The sequence below is a fragment of the Bombus pyrosoma genome, linkage group LG7, assembly GCF_014825855.1.
Source record: "Bombus pyrosoma isolate SC7728 linkage group LG7, ASM1482585v1, whole genome shotgun sequence".
Lineage (NCBI taxonomy): Eukaryota > Metazoa > Arthropoda > Insecta > Hymenoptera > Apidae > Bombus > Bombus pyrosoma.
In genome coordinates, this window is record NC_057776.1 from 1,042,632 (window position 1) to 1,054,712 (window position 12,081).

The window sequence follows — 12,081 nt, forward strand, 5'->3', positions numbered from 1 at the left end:
GCTTTTTTCGATTGGCTTTGCTTCGAAGCGACACTTTGTATTGTGCGATCAAGTAAAGGTCAATAGACGCCGAGGTCGCTGATCCGGTTAACACACTCCGTTGAATCCCAATGATCTGTAAATTAAGCAAGCAACAACTGTGTTGATAATCATTCAACAGTATCGAAGTTGCGGTAAGAGGAACGTTCGATTTCTACCGAGGGTTAATTATATCATGGCGTAATATTTTATTGAAATATACTTTCAGTATAAAACAGCAAAGAACGAGATAGTGAAATCAACTTAGTTTCCATCAGCAAGGAAAAATGATCTCGTATACAGAAAATTACAAGAACAACATATATAGAGTGTAGGATGAAGTGGAAGGACAGAAAAATTTTAGCTAGATTCAGATGTGGAAACGAGACCAAAGCGAGGGAATACTGGAAAGAAGAGGGAGAAAAAAGATGCAGACTATGTAAAAGGAAAGAAGAAGACCTGAGACATGTAATAGAAGAATGTGAAATAACGAGAGGACCAAAAGACATGGAAAAAATACTGAATGAGACTGGAGAAGTGTTAAGAAATGTTAAGTTGGTATGATCGCTAGTTCCTACAAGCTAAGTTGGTACGACTTCTAACGACGCTCTTTTGTCTTAGGAGTTGACCACGTGTTAATTATCTGAGTGTATCCGGTGTGTTCAGACGTTTTGTACGAGGTGGTGAAATATACAAAGTAAAATAGAATCTGTGTAAATCTATTAAAAACCAACCCCAAACCTATATTAAATAACAAGAAGGACTAACAGAATTAAAAGCAATAATAGCGAAGAAAAGACGGGGAGGAACGACAAGAAGGTAGCACAGCAAGGAGGCAAAAGACCAAAAGTGGCAATAATTTTTAGTCATAAGTTGCAATAAGTTTAGTCATTAGTTTTTAGCTTTTAGAGACAGAATAATTTAAGAGAGTGCAATACAATAAAGTAGATAAGAGGGGAGGTAGATATATAAGGAGCGAAATAAGTGTAAGAGATGTAAAACCGAGAAGGCACGGACTAAATAATAATAAATAAAATATATAGAGTGTATAACAAAATAAATACGTATGTATGAAGAACATTAAAAAGAACATGATAAATGCATTTTCATTAAATTGCTATTTAAAAAGAACTTTAATATAAAATATTAAGTTGCTGCATATGAAATATCTTTTATTTGAAGTTTCGATTTGACGAGTTAATATTACTTATTAAATTTTATTCTATTGTCAGTTAACAATATATTACGGAAGAGTAAATTTGTTATATACCACGTATATTCAATGTTAAGAAGGTTTATAGAAATAAAATCTCATTATTAGAATAATCAGAATATTCGGTTAATTTTCCTATACGAAGAAAAGTATCGTGGCAGCTGATAGAAACGTCCTCTAGTTTATCTAAGCAATTTTTTGATGCACAATTTATTAAAACAACTAAAATAATTTCATTCCAAGAATTTGTTAATTCTAGAATCGGTAATTCTCATAAATCTGCAACAATGAAATATATGTATATATATACATAACACACGAAGAAAATCTAAACAGGAATACAGCTTTATCATATCGAATTAGATAATCGTTCGAGTAATAATATAAATTAAGTTATTTATGCTAGCCTAATCTTTTTAGTCTAATTTGAAATATCTAATTGTTTTACCTCTTTTTTTAAATTTAGTTTTAAAATATAAATTTTTCTGTGTCTTCTTTATTCGAACTTTAATAGAACTTAATTAGAACTTCAAAGATCTTTCAGATATTTCTCTTGCACTATTAACTCGCTAAGTATAAAATTAATAATTCATGTTTCAACGAAATAATTGCTGCAAAGTAGATGATTCTAGAATCATATATAGTGGAGAAAAAAATTCTTTTCTCCAATATTCCAGTTTTATTTTTGATACATTAGATAGATTATTTTAATCTTTGTATTCGCTGGTAATAATTAGAGCTAGTTTCGTATTTAGTTGTAAAAAAAAGTTATTCAAATATTTCTATTTCATCTTTAACTTGCATGCAAACATTCTCAACATTTAAGTCAATTAAAATAACTTATCTACGAATGAATTAACAATTGCGAATTATTTTATTTTATTATGTAATCACAAATTTTTTTTTAAACGATCTCCTAATCTCATTTCTAATAAAGGATATATTTGTTTTATTTACTTATTTTTATTTATTTATTTTTACTTTCATATTTTGTTATTTGTACTATCATTATAAAGCCAAGTACGTGCAAAGTACTTTTGCTCAAAAAAGTAGAAATATTTTTAGAATTATAATTATCCTGCTTAAGGAAACCTTAAAGAATTGCAAGAGTAAGACAAATGAAAGATATTTAGGGATAAGACATTATAAGATATACAAAATAATGTAATAAACATATTACATATATTTAAATGTATAAGACTGAAGTGTAAGAGTTTTAAAAACTAAGATAAGATATATACATAAGAATATAATATAAATTAAGTTAAAAGTATTCTTTAAAACTAATATATTGTGTTCACATGCAAGTAATGTACATATGTAATGTCATAGCATATAACGTTTAAATTTAAAACAGAGTGTACAATTAATGATTGAAGATCGTACCAGGTAGTAAGTCTTATTGTAAAAAAAATAAATGATATTAACAATTAATATGATAATATTATCATTTAATAAATGCACGTTGTTCGACCTAAATTAGTTGCTAATAATCTTGCAGTTGATGGAATGTCAATGCAGTCACTGTTATCATTATTTTCTTATTTTATTTTTGCTACTCCATAATCATTGCTATCAATAGAAATTATAATGTAATGGAATCATTTTTAAAGCAATCGTATCTCGTCAGATATTTACAAGGTTACAGAAGAAATAAAATAATCGTCATTGATCCGCATGATTTTTCATTACAAATTTTTGTTAGGAATTTGTTTACAACATTAGCACTAACCTTGCCAATATTCAATATTTAATCTAAAATTGTACGTTCATTGCTATTTCTTTTGTCCATCTAACTTTATGTAAATTCTTATGTTATCTGATTCATCGGTTTCTCAATTTTTCTTAATATAAGAATTTACATAAAGTTAAATGGACAAGAGAGATAACAATGAACGTACAATTTTAAATTAAATTTTGAAATCGGTTTGACCGAGCCTGATAAGGTTAGTGCTAAACGTCTTCTTGTTTTGTCAAAATGAAAACGTGAGATGGCACTGAAATCAAATATAAAAATTCAAAGGCGATAATAGGGCTAACTCGTACGCGATGACTCGTATTTTAATAAAAGAGAGATAAAGAACAATTGAGACCAGCTGGAAAACTTTCTCGGCAAGCGAAACAACGATATTGCGTGATATTACTTAATAAAACGCAATGGAACGCGTCCTTTCGTTTTTCAACATCGTCTCTGGCAATAGCTCAATAAACTCGGCGTCGCTGTTACCTGAAACGCATCGTAAATCGATCCTCTTACGTTCGTTGGCTAAGAAAAATACCACGCGGTGCTCAATGTCTGTAAATCAAGTACAGTTAAGACGATCAACCCGGAAAAATTCTATACTTCGTCATGTGCAGCGACCTTGAAGTAACACGAATTCGACCTTCTTCCATAGACGAAAGAAGAGATGAAATTAGAAATATTCGTTCATTTTTTTTATTCAATTTATCGGTTTCCATGTAAATTGATTACGTGTACGATTTTGGAACTTATTTGTTCGAGTTTTGAAAATACGTATATTACCAATCCCAGCGGTTTTGAGGTTAGTTTTACTAATTCCAGTCTATTTGAAATATTATTTTTTCGCTTTTTCCTGTATTTCATCTGCATAGTAATAAAGAATAAGGAAATTTGATCAAATAACCAAGAAATTTAATAACGAACACAATACGCTATTTCGAGGAAACAAATATATGCAACATCGTAACTAGTTAGACCAATAACCTCGCAGTCGATGCAACGTAAAACGTAGACGTAGAAGAAGAAGAAAAAGAAGACGAATTTAATGATCATTAACGAAAATTATTCGAAAATAATTTTTACAATATTGCACTTTATTGTACATGATATGATAGTTTTAATTTTTGTTTAGAAAGAATTTTCATCAGTCGTGACAAGATGTATTACAATAGCAGTTGTTAATATATTAAAGTTTGCATTAAAATAAAAATGTTATATACATAATATATAATATACTATCTTAATATGTTGTATTTTTGTAGTTTTTCTGAATTTATTTTGTACTTAATAAAATGGTTTGCGTATGATTTTGAGAATCTCGTTGTTAATTGATATTTAGGTGGAATAAAATACGACTAGCAATAATATTGAATTTTTGAACATATATACAGGACGAAACGCAAGATGCAATTTTTGTTGTGTTTATATCGCTACTCCTTTATTTATTCAATTATCGTGCTCTTATTTACTTCACGCATTTGCTGTTAAATGTCTGATATTCAATAATAAAAGCGAACAATTTACGTGGCCCGTATCCGTCGAACAACTCTCTCTTACAAACTAATTTTACTATCAACCAGGTAACGCTTAAATATTCTCTATTCACGCAATTCGCCCACAGCCAAACTTCCGTATTTCACGTGATTAATTAACCAATTAACTGTTTCCAGCCTACTTAACGCTTTTGATATAATACACGCGTAAATTCATTCGTAAAATTTTAGAAAACATGGCGTCGTTGAACGACGTTGTTCCACGATGGATATTTCACGGTAGACGAAACCGGCGGCGGCGTGTACGGTAAATTTCTGACCGGAAAAGGATCCTCGGCGCAAGCACGATGACCGAGGAATCGCGATGAATTGCGAGCAAGCACGCAACAGAGGCCTCGCTGCTAAATGGTGCAATTGTTACAAGCGCTGGAATATGAATCGGTCAACAGAATAGTGGTTTTTCAGCTGTTCCTGGCCATACTATCATCGGACGACGCGAACAAGAACTTTCACATGTAAACGCACAGCTTTACAGTTATGTACATTGTTAGCTATGCGCTTGTTTTGCTTTATGCTGACGGATGGCACAATCCACTATTGGATTGAGTCGTTGCATTAATTTGAATGCGAAATACTCGCATGTAATTGCGGTGTAATTATTTGCACGGAATGCAGTGGAATATTTGATGAGATTGAATCGAGGCCCTGACAAAGAGAAATTGAAATCGAAACGAAAAAGGAAGTTTCCCATTGTATATTAAGATTAGCTTATAAGCTCACAGGTGTTGGGATACTTTGGTCGATCTGTGCTAATAATATACAGCGGTACGCGAAAGTATTTGAACACTTGAAAGTATTAGAAAACTTTTATGTCCATATTGTGTGTCTTATATAAGACACTTTGAAATTTTATTAAGACTGTAACAAGATACGACTAAAAGAAAGCAGTCTGAAAACGCGTATAAGCATGTTACAAGATATTTACACATATTGGAAGCATATATTTAGTATAACGATTAGTGTACAGCACGGTTAGCCATCTTAAGCGTACAAAAGTAATGAAGTATTAGAACAGAATAAATAGTTTTGTGCTCTCTGCGAGATATAATATTGTACTTGTACTAAATATCTTGTCATTTCTATGTACACGTATATGTATATTCCCAGAATTGTTTCAAACTCTACCAATATAGTCATGATAGTCGAGTTTCATAACAGTGCTAATGAAATTTCATAATGTTTCGCACAACACACATACTATGTTCATAACGGGTGCCTACAAGTTTCGAATGCTTTCTGCACAGAGGATTGGAATTGTTTATAATGTATATGGGAGTGTTTTGTAATATAACATTAGATTGATATAAATTATTTTATAACTCTGATCAGTATTTTTGCATTAAGTTACATGAGTTTGAAAATTGTTACGTTATTTTATTGTTTTCCTTAAATTAGGTTGTTGTAGCTTTTTTGATTGATTCTTTATAGTCGCATCAACCACTATAACAACTTATTAGCCACTTAGTTGAGATTTTAGATTGAGTTTTATCATTTTTGGGAAAGATCGATCCGTTGTACAAATACAAAAATATATATTTTGATATATTATTATCTTAAAAAATAAATAAATTTTGCACGATAAAATATTAGACGTCCGATTATGCTAGCCGAGACGCGATAAAGTGTACGCGTACCGAGCGAAAATTCAAAGTCGATTTTCTCGAAAACAAAGCCTCAAACGAAAAATTTTTATTCTATATTTTCGACTTCTTTTTTCGCGTAGAATCACCCCCCTTCCGCTTGTACCGCCAGTTACCAACCACCCTGTATATTCCAATATATTATTATTTAATTTCGAAAAATGTAACGCAGATAGATATTAATTCAAACAAAACTTTCATAAAAGTTCGAAATTTAGGAGTAACATTGAAATGAAATTTAATAAAAAAGTTGTACGGAAATTTCCATTGAGAAAGTAAGATTTTCGTTATAATCATCCTTCACATATTCACGTAACTCTTTCAGCGAAGTACGAAAAAGAAACTGGATTTGCAAATTTATTAGGTGTATTTATCACGCGTAGAAAATGATTTACGTACAAGTGTAAATCTATCCTAAAATATTTTACACAGATCTTCCATCTAATTAGACGAAAAGTCGTTCAAATTATACCTCAAACCATTGTTATGTTAAAGTAAATGATTTATACGCAATTAAGGATTCTTCTAAGAATAGCATACGTACATTTTTCACTAAATTATGGCAAAAAAAAAAAGAAGATTGTCCAATGGTCGAAGCAATTATGTTTCAAGTCATTTCGCGTAGTTTATTGTCGAACTATAATAAATTATTCATACAAAGATACATATCTTTCGCAGAATAATTTATACAGACCTTTCACCAAATTATAAGGAAAATTGTACCAGAACCAAATCCACTATTCTTAAATTACCTTTTCCATTACCGAGGATCCAGCAACAATAAATCTTGTCTTTTAAACTCGATAAAGATCTTTCCTCGATTTAAGAAACTTTCTTCGATCAGAAAACCTGCTATATTTCGAATATCTCACGCGATCTTGTTACTTAGCTTAAACATTTATCAATTATCTACGGTTGTGTTATCTCCTCCCTTGAAGATTTCGAAGGTAAATTATTTTCATAAAAATTCATGACAAACTTTCTCTAAATAATATAATAAACGCCTCTTACCTTCAAAGTTACAACGTGTCTGAAAATCGAAATCTTATAGGATCTCTCGATCAAATAAAATCTTTTGATCATAACGATATCGTTGTTTAATTTTCTAAAGACTCAATTGTACATTTTCTTTCCTGATACAGTTCATTAAAAATTTATATTAGACCGCAAGAAACGTTTTCTGGATGTGGATTTCTAATTCGAAAAAAAATTCTCTTCCTGTCTAATTTATTATATCAAGAAATCAAACCTTACAGTTGAATAACTCCTTCAGATCACTTCAAACATGGAATACTTTCTATGTCGGCTCACAGACGTTTTCTACTGTGAATCTGTCACGCTGTCAAAATTAATATATTGTACAGGGTATTATTATTTCTTCATTTTACAAAACTCTATCTAACCTAATTATTAGTGACTCATTAAAATTTCCTTACAACAATTTTCGTCAGTAAATTATATTTCATACAATAACATACTAAACCTTCATATAGTAGTTTACTTAAACAAGAATTTGTCAATTATTAATAACTTCATTAACTTCTCAAAGCTGTAAATTTCTCGTTTCACAATTCACTAAAATAATAAATATCATATTTATAATCCACAAACTTACTGCCTGTTGAAATTAACATTTCCTTGACAAAACCTTCCTAATGATAAACCTTTTCAATATAATTCACTAGATCACAATAAGACAACATCTTTTTCTTTATTATTCAACAGTCTACGTAGTTGTTGAAATCAAAATTATAAAAGAAAATCTCTCTTATCATTAGACAATCCAAAAGTTAGAACTAGAATTTTGATATGATCTGATCTTTTGGCTTAAAACGTCCCCAAAGATCAGAAATCTCTTCTATTTTACAATTTTCAATTTTTTAAAGCGAGCGAAAATTCTACTCAATTTTCTCTGCCAGAACAATCCTCCGAATCATCCCCCAATCGAATATCCTTCCTCGCCAAATTAACCATCGCACGATTCTGTCACCTTCGAGCTCAGCCTCGGATAAAATCGTCCAATCTTCACAAACGAAGCATTTCTTCGTCAGAAAAATCTCTCACTATGTGGCGAACGACTCGTCAAACGATTCGTCAAAACACGACAACATCAGAAGCATGGAAATTGTCGCTGCGTTTGGAAGTTTCGGATCGTCAGCTAATAGAAGAGCATCTTTTCCTTTCGAATGCTAAAATTGGAAAATTGAATTCTAGCGACGAAATGTCGCGTTCCAGAACACTGTGCGCTCGCAGGTTGCAGACGAGGTCGCGGAAGGCTCGCGAATGAACGTACCAGGTCGACGTAGCTCGTCGCAGTTCCTCCTTGTCATCACATGATCCGCCGCAAGGGATCCTAACACACTTCACTGATCGAACGTCACGCACTTATATGTTACGGTTACACCTGGTCCAGATCGCGGTCAGACACTAGGAACGAAAAGGCAAAAGACACTTGTGCAAAGTGAGTTCGACTTGTGATACTCTTGTACGACCGACTTGTCGTACATCCGATCGGTGACTGGAGCGTGTTGGCTCGCACGGCACAGTTCGCGACTACTACTCTCCTCGCGCCTTTCTCCGTCTCTCTTTCTTCCTTTGCATCAAGGTGTAACTCCGATGATCACCCCTCTACCTTTCCGACCCTCTCTCCGTAGAATAGCCGTCGTTCTTTCCACCGTGGAACACCCCGAAAATTGCTCAACGACCGATCAGCGATCCTTACGCGCTAGGTAAATCGCGGCTAACGCGCGCGCCGGATTACCGTGGGAATCGAAGGTTTCCGGCTGTAAAGCTTGCTTTTCATCCTAATTACGCTTGTAATTAGACTAAGGATGTCTGTGAGTTCTTTATGGAATTTAAAAGTGAAACGCTCTACGTATAACATGTAAAATATTTAGAGTAGAGTACTTACGATATTTAGACGAAACAAATCGCTATTTTCATTCCATTTCTTTAACCGAGTACCCAAAGATATGAAATTGCATAAGAATCCGTTTATCCTAACCATTATACAGCGAAGCGTGTAGTTCGAGATTAAACGGCTTGAATTTCTCGGTTCGCTCGATACAAATCGATTGATTTGATTCTGTGCTAAAAATTCTAGGGAATTCCTTGGTTTTTAGTGATCTGCAAGTAAACATAGAGAAAGTGGAAGAGATACGGGGTAAGTTTTGTGTCCGTAATATCGGTGCTCTACTGTGGCTACAGTTAAGAGAATTCAATGAAAAGTAGTAATTTTTGATCTATTATTTACCTGTATTGATATGTCGTAAACATTTCGTTGCTTCTTTTAGTTTCTCCTATCTCAAAAGTTCCTTATTCAGGTCAGAGGAGAACGCGTACAAATAATATTATAAATTCTACAATTTGAGGAAATTCTATACTGTAATAGAAAAATTTGTACGTTCTAAGATATTAAAGTTGCTGCGCTCTTTGAATTGTTGCATCTTTTGTTTAAATGCATACAAATTTCAATGCACTCAATTTAACTGTGATATTAGACATATCAACAATGATTCTTTTATTTTATCTTCAGTCTGACAAACTTGATGGCAAAATGCGACAGAGTTGCTAGTGACTTAAAGAAGTGGGGATAAAACACGTTATTATACATCTTTATAAAGAATTGGAAATGTATAATAAAATCTTCTGAACACAGCCGTTTTAATCAGTAGTTGTGCAAAATATTATATTCCGACTTCATTGAAACTATTGCAATTATCGTAATTAAAGGTCTCAGTTGATGTTGGTAAATTTTTACTGATAACTTTCGCTTTTCAATATTGTCAATTTTCAATTTTTAATTTATTAATTTCCCCATTCAGATCGACGAACTTTGTCGAAAACTTTATCGAGTTATGTAGAAATCTGAACTGGTACAAGAAAAGTAAACTAGAATTCAATGTTGATCTATGGTTTGGATACGTAACCTGGATCTTTACGTAATATCGGAAACTATTTCTTACGTAGAATTCCTATATAGAAAAGGAAACTAGACATTGGGCTAAGAAACTTCATTTTTATTGGTACTGATTTTAACATTTACTCTGCTAAAGGTGACTATAGTCTTTCGTTATTCAACGCTAGCTGAATGCGAAGGGTGTAGCTCATAGTAAGTAAAAGGTTAAGGTCGTACCTCTATGTTGTGATGTAACATGCTTCTAGATACTTCAGTTGCTGAATGCCATCCATTATTTGTCACGGTGTTCTTTCGAATTAATATATTATTTTTCTGAAAGTTTTTTGTTATTTCTATACTCAGAGGATTACAATAGCTATTATTATATTGAATGGATAAATCTATCACACCGTTCTGAGCCAAAAAACCTTTATTATTGCACGTACATACATGGACTAGGGATAAAAACAAAAGAACATCTTAAACCTATCGATTAAATCTATCGATTGTAACTAGAACTATCTTCTAGTTACTATTTCTTGTAACTAACGCATCTGCATATGGATGGCGCGCACAAACTCACGTTGTCATTTTCAACAAGTTTTTTCGTTCACGGATTCTTATAAATTTTATAAATTATATATACGTTTCTAAATTATTATAAATTTTACGAATCTAACAATCCATATTTGTTAAATTGTTTTTAATTAATATCGAGAATGAGTTTCTTTAATAAAATTCTGTACAATTTATTTTTGGAATTTAAGTCCGATCACCGATAAATTTTTTAAATCTTTAAATTCAAATATTTTTTAAATATCTAGAAATTTTGAGAAACACGTAAATTTCGACTCGATCCAAAGATTTAGGATCATGATTAAAACTTTGATGTGTAGGAATGCCTTCCTACTTCTTAATAATGATCGATGCATCAGAAATCTACGATTAGGTATTATACGTTTAAAGGAGAGAAATTTATAAGAGAAAGTTTATCGTTGTCGGCATCTGTTAATAGATTTTAACATTAACTTTCGAAGACTATATTTCCTCAGAATATTTTTATCGTTAAAACTTTTATCGATCTAATCATTTACATCTTTATCATTTTCTATTCCCTCTACTTTTCCATGAAATATTCCTCTATTTGAAATTTTTGGAAGAAGTATATAAAAAGTATACAGTTATGTATACATTGTTTAAAGTAATCATTGCTGTAAAAGTTTATGATAATAATTCATTAAAGTAGCATTTAGAGCTTTTTAAAACCACGAACATCTCTTCCTTCCTCCGCTTTGCTGGTTAAAGTAAATTATATTTTATAATGAAATCGAAGGACTAAATCACTGTCACTGATAAAATTTGTTCAAAATGATCAATCAAATTAACATAATTTTATTTTGTTAAATTTGCATATTTACTTTCTACGTTTCTTCTCCGCTTCTTTCTTTGTCTTTCACATTTCCTTCAACGCGAATCTATTTACGAGTCTACTTGTGTCAATTTAAATTTCAATTAAGTAAATTATATTTAATTACATTTAAAGTAAATTATATTTCATAGTGAAATCGCAGGACTAAATCACTGTTACTGATATAATTTGTCGACAATGATTAATCAAATTGACATAATTTTATTTTGTTAAATTTGCATATTTACTTTCTACGTTTCTTCTCCGCTTCTTTCTTTGTCTTTCACATTCCCTTCAACGCGAATCTATTTACTTATTATACTTATTTTTTCTACGTTGAGATATTGAAAATGAAGTTAAACAAGAAATAATCTATTATTAACAAAAGATAAGATGAAGAAGGAGACGGAAATTAATTACTATAATCCCAAAGAATGAAACAACTTTTTAATAACCATGACTGCATACGAGTGGAATGATTACAAGGCAGTTGTAATAATCGAGGATCACAAGTCCCGAATTAAACTTAATAATAGTAATTGCATTATCGTTAAGCTATTCGGCCAAGAATCTTAATATCTCGAAATTAAGTATGTACGTACTTCGAATA

The 12,081-nt window shown here is 31.6% G+C and overlaps 1 long non-coding RNA gene across 4 annotated transcripts; it reads right to left on the reverse strand.

Moving 5' to 3' along the window:
- Positions 1–10: 10 nt before the first annotated feature.
- LOC122568891 lies at positions 11–10,538 on the reverse strand. 4 transcript variants are annotated; one of them, XR_006317250.1, is made up of 5 exons: positions 10,301–10,538; positions 9,419–9,524; positions 9,077–9,291; positions 8,459–8,969; positions 11–115 (listed from the first exon to the last, which is right to left on the reverse strand). It is a non-coding gene; the product is annotated as an uncharacterized LOC122568891 (long non-coding RNA). The 4 variants fall into 4 exon arrangements; XR_006317247.1 differs by having other exon boundaries at positions 9,419–9,547; XR_006317249.1 differs by having other exon boundaries at positions 8,459–8,990; positions 9,419–9,547.
- Positions 10,539–12,081: the final 1,543 nt, after the last annotated feature.